This window comes from Morone saxatilis, unplaced genomic scaffold, assembly GCF_004916995.1.
Source record: "Morone saxatilis isolate NCDOM2014 unplaced genomic scaffold, NCSU_SB_2.0 Contig20, whole genome shotgun sequence".
In the NCBI taxonomy this organism is placed as follows: domain Eukaryota; kingdom Metazoa; phylum Chordata; class Actinopteri; family Moronidae; genus Morone; species Morone saxatilis.
In genome coordinates, this window is record NW_023339763.1 from 1,056,602 (window position 1) to 1,064,622 (window position 8,021).

The 8,021-nt window shown below is 43.0% G+C and overlaps 1 protein-coding gene across 1 annotated transcript in view; it reads left to right on the forward strand.

The window, feature by feature from the left end:
* The window catches only part of nsd1b (nuclear receptor binding SET domain protein 1b), a gene marked incomplete in the record, with an annotated part of 23,106 nt that overhangs the window by 3,811 nt on the left and 11,274 nt on the right, over positions 1 to 8,021 (forward strand).

The following is an 8,021-nucleotide window of genomic DNA, read 5'->3' on the forward strand; positions in this document are numbered from 1 at the left end:
AGAACAATAAAAAGAATCCGGATAACAAATAAGTCTATTCAAGCATCCCTGAATTTATAAGTTCTGAGTAATCTTGGAATACAGCACAGACCATCGGAAAGTCGATCACGATTTAACTGAGTTGACAATGGAGAAAGCTTTAACATAATTCATACAATAGTTCTACCATAATATTTAGTTTGTTCTTTAATGAATAATTTATGGTTTCAAATACAGACTCTTAACTTACTAAACACAATCATATAAGTAGGAACATGAATATTATATAATACCTGTACTGAGTGGCAGTATGTAGCCACCTGAAGTAATAAACCACTTTCTGATCCAGTGATTTCTGATTGAACGGATACACTCAGAGCAGTCAGCCATGATTGGTCTGGAGCTGCACAATAGGGAACTTCCCTGGGTACGGTGAAGCGATCTAGCTCAATCTAGTCTATAAGCCGTCATCGAATAAAACGTCATCCAGGATAAAAGCCCGCATAAGGCTGGCTATCTATTGTTTAATTAAACCATCTACAGGGAGGGGGGGGTCGGGGGGTGAACCTAACACAACACAATAGTAAAATATAAGAAGGATTAGGGATGATTAGAGCGTAAACGGATAAAAATCTGACGATAAACGAAATACCGGTTTGTTCAATTTCAAATATCATTAACAAGTCATCACGATCATTCGTATCCACAAAACGTCCCGTTTCATGCCGGACATCTTGCCCGGATCTCAATCGTGCAGAGCAGAGGTGCTCTCCTACATATTGAAACATGGCCATACAGACTCCGTTATCCACCATTGTCTGGGCTCGGGCAATTGTAGATATGGCAGCTTTGCAGAAAGGATCATGTAATGATGCGTCTGTTTTAGATATCCACAGGTTTAGCCGAGGATGGCTTGCAAAGCATCTGCCAAGGGTGTCGGTTAAGTGGTTGCAATTGTGTAGATTGTTGCAGTATTCTTTCATACTGACCGCCTGGCAAGCTAACACCAATCATATCGCCGACTTATACTTTGTTTCTAATTCTTGATAGCTTCAGCTGCGCGTATATACATGTCGCCACCGGTATACGATCCTGTGTTGTTGAGGTCTGTTACTGTTTCTTGTTACATAGTTGGTCTCCGAGTGCGGCCACCGTCCGTACAACGCAAATCACTATGACAAGGACTGCGTGTTACATCCGCATTGGACATTAATATTCAGATTCAAGAGATTCTAATGAAATCGATATTGAATTGGAAAAATATAAACTTCAAGACAATTTGTGATCTATATATATTACCCACCCTTAATAAGAAATGCCTGAGTGTAATGTCAAGTTGAGATTGAAGATATTCGTTACATTTTGACGTGCTCTTTGATAAGGTTTGTAATAATATATGATAAACACTTACACTTTAAACCTATTTCGGGAGCGTTGATGTCCGGACGAATACGAGTTTGGCGTTTTTGGTCGACTACATAGCCACAGCCGTGAAGGTGTCTCAAATATGTTTCATAGTTATAGATATATCCTAAATATGGATATATAATCAAACAAAAACTCTTAATATCCATCAGACGTCTAAATTTTGGGAATAAACCAACGCTAAAACTGATCTTATGTACTTGTTCAGTGCTATAATATCAATTTTGTTGCCGATTCAATTCAGCAACAAAAAAAACACAAGTTACAAGTAGTCACAACCATGCAATTCCTCGCTAACGTCTACTTGAAGCGTCCAGCAGTGAGTCATGTCTCTATGCTCATATTAGTAATCTCCGCTAGGGCAGATACGAAAACCATGATGATCCCATATAAATACGAACCAACAGGTCTTACGGCATTTATGGTATAGCTAGTGTTCTACTGCGTTATTCATAATGATCTAGGGCGGAGCGCTTATGTAATATAAGCTTATTAAGCATACTAAGCGAAAAGACAGAGTATATCAAGTGTGTCTATTCCCTTTATTATAAATCCTTACATAAAACAGAACGTTGCGATAAACTGACCTTCGAGTGGAGGGTATTCACCTCCACGTGGCTCATGATATGCAAACTTTGTTTCACTCAACTATTAAGCAGCCTCACCGTGTCTTTTCACTAGCTTCGGCGCCAGCGAGGGCAATCAGCTTCGGGCAGAGAAGGAGTTATTGTGTGCGCCCGATGAGAGACACCGTGCGAATCCCTGAAGACTGATCGAGTTTATTTCAAGTCTGGGATTGAGTTCGAGGGCGTTTGTGTGCACGCGCAGACTTCCTCGGTACGGTGATAGTCCGCCGCTCTGTATCTCAGTGTGTAAAGCCAAGGATGGGTGGTTCGATCGGGCGTTCGTATGTGCAGACTCAGAGAGCGTGTCTGCCCTCTCCGTCGGTCGCCATGGCGATGAATAGGCGGCGGCTGGTGCGACTTGCTGAGGAACCTGAGCAAGAACAAGCAAGTGAATTCATCAATCGGAGATTCATGCGTTGCGAAAGCTGAATGCGATACTTAGGCTCCAACTAGTAATTCAAGCAGAAAAATCAAAATGGATCTTGACATTTATACAATGAAACAACAGTCTTACTTTGGTATGAAGTCTTACCTATTCAAGTTCTCACATCGATGCCATTTTGTTTTGTTCTTTCCTCCGTGGAGAAAATCTGGTTCGTAATTCTTGGTCCATTCAATCATCTCTTGCCTCGGTTCGTAGTTCGTTTGTGTCTGAAAAATAATAATATATAAAACACCACTAATTCTTTCCTAATTCCCTGTAGTTATGGTAGTGAAAATGATCCAATGTTTTCCCACAGACGGAACGACATCACTGTACAACAACTAACGACTTTCGTCAACAGAATTTAACTTCATTTCAATCCTTTTAAACAATTTATCTGTCTACCTGCAGTTTCATTATTATTGTAACAACATACGCCAAAACCAAATGCCAAATCACTTCAACTTGCATTTTGTATTTTTCGTGTCAACCAAATCCAAATTCATGTTGTCGTCCTGTGAAACAAAATTGAAGTGTGCTTACGTCAGCATGACTAACTGAGCCTTTTCAAACAATTAGACATTAGTCCTGTACGTTTCACCGTTGAATTCAATTTCTTTCAATTACAGCCGAAGATTTTATTAGCTTATTAGGATATGCTCACTGAATAAGCGGTATAAACACACACTGTTTATCAGAGATTTGGGTGAAATGGTTCTAATTCTTTGTACTATGAGAGAATATTGCGTAGACTAACTGTAACTTACCGCTGCTGGTTAGCAACTGAAGGGGTCTACAGCAGCTCCCAGTGACGATTTGATCAGACAGACAGTCACGTTTGCAGACAGCGCGTACGAGGACTTCGACTTTTTTACGGAGCTATCATAGTCCTTTTATTTTAACTATCTTCTTAAATGACATGTCTTTATAGAAAGGGACTAGCAATGATCAACGAATAGCACATTTTCTTAAGTAACAGGGTGAAAACATTCCTAGTGGAAAAGTCACAACCACCAATACCTGATTGGCTTCTTTTTTGGTTTTGGTGTGTAGTAGGTTTAGACTTAGGTCGTAGAACAGATTAATGTTGATATGAATCAAAGGGTTCTATCAGCCAATTCAGTATGGCCAGATATAGGGCAGGGTCGAGCCATCACCCAGGGTTCACATGGGAACGATGAGGATGGAGAGTTGACCAGGTTTGACAAGGATTGCTCAACTGATTTATAACTGTTATTGGAGCACAAAGCAAAAAGGGGCGGGACTTAGGAAGGGTCAATTCCGGGTGGATTTGGGTCAGATTATGCTTCACTATTTTGGACTCTAAACTAGAGTCCTTACCTGTTGGTGCCTTGTCGCCTTCTCCAACGTTTCGCATCAAGCTTGTGTTGGACTCAGTGCAGTCTGCAACGAGGCCATTCGGCTGCTCCAGACATAGAGTAGTGTCACACCCCCTCTGCTCCAAAGGCACCATGTTCTGTAGATTCTCATTCACCCTGTGCCAACTCTCTTCCTCCTTCTCCTCTCCAACCACTGCTTCGCCACCTGCTGCCTGCCTCTCCCAGCTGCAGGTCTGTATGCCCAACAGGGACTGGACTCTTGATTGGCAATCTGCTCCTGATGATGGCAAAGACTCCAGTCCTGGGAAACCCGGTCCAGACCTGGCAGGACGACAAGGCACTTTGCGGTTGGCTTTCTTTTTCACCCCAGTGAAGCCACCCCTTCTGTTGTAGGGCCTCTTGGATGTCTGATTTGTGCTGTCTTCATTGTGTGTGATTTTGATTTTGTCTGGACTTGAACTGTTAACATGTTCATTGAGTTGATCTTTGCCTGCAGGCGTAGCCTCCCCAGGCATCACTAAGGGTTCCTGCTTAACATGTGCACTTGGAGGCCCAATTTCGAGTTCTAAGGGGGTCCCTTCCCGCTCTCTAGTGTCATGCAAGTCCTTTAGCATCATGAGGAAAGTGCTGAACTTGTAGTTTGTGTCTGCTTTGAAAGAGACAGGTTTACCATTGCCCTCATTCGTCAGTGACTGGAAAGAGACCTCCTCCACATTTTTAAAGGCATTCATAAAAGAAAATGGTGAGGAAGGCGGGGACGAGGTGCATATGTCAGAGGAATGATCTTCCTTCTTTGCCTTTACCCTGGAAGTAAGAGGTATAAAGTCCATTGGTGGAGTTGAGGATATTGACAGGTCTTCATCTTCGCTCTTGACGTCAGCTTCAAAGTCAGTTGAATCCGAGAAAATCAAAGGTGAGGTGCTACAGCTAGAAAAGGTGTCCTGATCATACTCGCCATTGTTATTACAATGAGATTTTACTTTAGTGCATAAATTCCGTTTGGCCTCCGGATTCCAAGTGGACTCATCTTTACTTTGTGGATTTAGAAGTTCTTTCTGCTCGGCCTCCTTTCGGACTCTTTCACGCTTCTTCTGGTCCGCCTCTTGCAGTGCCTTCAGGGCTCGGGTCATCAGCCGGCTGCTGGCCGGGAGGTGGGCGGGCTGCTCAAGTAGTAGTTTATTCACTTTCTCTGCAATCTGCTTTGATTTGTGGACAACTTTCTTGGACTTCTCAGAAGACAGGCCTTCGGGCAGGTTCTTACAGGCTAAATTCCCATGCCGTTGAGAAGGCAGCAGAGTTGTATTAACTACTGTACTAGTCACCGTCGTAGGTTTTGGCTTCGAGCTTCCTAACTGCTCAGACGACGTGCTTGTTACATCTGAGGCAGAAGTCGTCTTACCTTCTGACCGGTCTGATTGGTTCGAGGACGTCTCATTGCTCTCACTGTGCACAATTAAAACTGGTATCCTTTCCGCTTCTGGACCACCTAACTCATCAGACACACTCACCACATCGGAGGCAACGATAGTTTTACCTTGTGATGATTCTGATGAGAGACGAAGAATACCAGTCCCACATCTTGCTTTTAACTTCTTAACTGAGACCTTTATGGATTCTGAAGAAATGACCGATACCTGATCTATGGAGACGCTCGCCTTCCTGTCCACGCAATCTGATTGTTTTGAGGACATTTTAGTTGCATTAGTATCTTTTTCATTCCTTTTTGTACATGCAAGTTGGTCCTTGGGACCTTTTATGTCCTTGCGTATTAATTTGACAAAAGGCAGCCTATACTTAGAGACTAGACTTGTTTGCTTTTCTAGCCTTGATAATGAGTCAGTAGTGTTAACACTGGAACTAGAAACTGAAGTCTTGTTGCTTTCTTTTTCTTCAGCTTGGTGAGAAATCCTGTCAATCACATAGACCTTTTTATTAGCCGTAATGTCTGAATGTTCAGTTCGACTGACACTCCTTACTCTCTCTGAAAACCTGGTTTGGTCACTGAAACTGGGCTCTGAGGCCTTTTTTACATCTAAGCTACCTGACTGGTCAGTGCCAGTGGTATTACTGGCTGTCTGTCTCTTTGAATCTTGACACTTGTCAGAGAGTACAGCAGTCTCAACAGAGACCTTCTGTCTGTCTGACAATCCTGACTGGTCAGCAGGACTGCCAGTTGTACCAAAAGGTCTATTAGCAACCGGGGTGTCTTTACACTTCAAATGTCCTGATTGTTCAGGGGGCAGAATTGTTTCAGGAGGTACCAGAGTCTTATGCTTGTCCGACAACCCTGACTGGTCATTGTGCCCACCACTGGAGGAAGCACTAGGAACGAGCGTCTTTTTACTTACAGATGAGTTCTTTTTTTTACAGGGCACCTTACTGAAGAGAGTGCGGTCTGGCATCGGACTGGTCGTTTTAGGGCGTCTGTCTTTGCCTGACTTACTGAACCAAAGACCGCTCTGAATCTCTGGCTGCTTCTTTGCCTCTTTGACAACTGTAACAGACGGTTGAGTCAGGACAAGCTTAGACTGACGTTCAAGTGCTTTAGGACACAAAATCTTCGGGACTGAGTCAATGTCAGAATATGGGCACTCTCCATTGTCTCTATCTGACTGGTCAGGGCTATCACACAACGCCTTTTTGGAGTGTTTACTATTCAAGTCCTTTGACGATTTACTTAGTTTCTTCTTGCCAGAAGATTTCCTTAAAGTGCTTGGCTTTGTTGGAGTTGTTACTGGGGATGAAAGTACTGGGGATAAAACCAATCCATTAGTCATGTGCGATGTCTCAGGAAGAGTGGGTGAAGTAGAGGAAGGAAAGGTTGGATGGGTCTTGTTCACTCTCTCCGGCGTTGAACTGTCGTGGAAGGCATCGTCTATGGACGAAGAAATGGAGGAAGCCATTTTGGGTCTGTCTGGGAGAACAGATTCAGCTTCTGCTACACTGGATTTCCAAGAGCTCTGAAAACGCTTTGCAATCTGCAGAAAGACAAAAGCAAACACGGATCAATCTTTGCTCACATATTAATTCACAGAAGAATTTGTTCACAATGTTTCAAGGAGATGCGAACCAAGACCAACGTTTTATTAGGGATTAATTATCCATAAAGTAGTAATTACAGTGTATTTGTAGTTCTGCTCCCTTTGCTTCCCCCTCCGGCGTAGCAGGGGGAGCTGTTCGAATTCAAAGCCTCCATGGAAGGTGTGGGTTGATTTCTCCTCCACCCAGATTAGCTCCACAGGCTCCCCAAAGGTCCTGATGTGGTAGAGGCGACAGGGCCGGTCACTGGGCTCTGAAACAACAACAAGCCTCAGTCAAACTTCATCATCCTGCGCAGGAAGTACAGGAGTGCAACAACCAAGCAAATGGTTGCTTTAAAATGCAAGAACTCTGAACTCTCTGACTACGTTACAATCAGTCAAATCTGCAAACTACCAAAATATTAATGTATGATTTGACAGTGGAAGTAGAAAAATCCACAATACCAACAGTTTTTTGGGATCACGTCAGCCTGCTGAGATATTCGGACAATCCAAAACAAAAGAAAACAAAAGCTTTTGTGACTAAACCTAAAACTGCAGAAATCCTTAGCTGCAAGAGAAAAACATTTATGGCATGAAAACGTAGAACAATCAGTGAATGCAAGTTGTTTGACATAGCTGCTTTCAACAGGGTTGGATAGTTTGTGTCTCTGTTGACTTTCTTCAGCAGTAAGTTTTATAAACAACAACAGGTGAGCTGCGTGTGGACGAGTCTGATTGCGAAAGACGTAGCCTATCGAAATGATCTAAACCAACGTGGTACCAAATGACATCGGCATCAGCTGAGGCGTTCACTGCTGGCATCGGCTTGGTCGGTTCTCATGACATCCCTACTTCCCAATTTAAACATGGATATATAAAGAAAGCTGCATTGGAGGCGGCGCTCCTATTCCTCTGAAAGCTGCTCAGTAGCACATGAAGCCAAAACAAAGCCACTTCTCGCTGTAAAGAAATTACCCAGATTACTACTTCTTTCTGAGCTCTAACTTTTCGGGTTTAGCCCTTGAATGGGGATAAAATGATTTAATCTTGCAGCTTTATTGTTATTGTTATTTTTTGGCTACAACTTTACATTTAATTCAGTTTTAAATCATTAGGAGTGATGCAGAGAGGAGGATGCTGTCCAGGCTTCAGTCTATCTTGGACAATGTCTCACACCCTCTCTACGACACACTGGCTCAGCAGA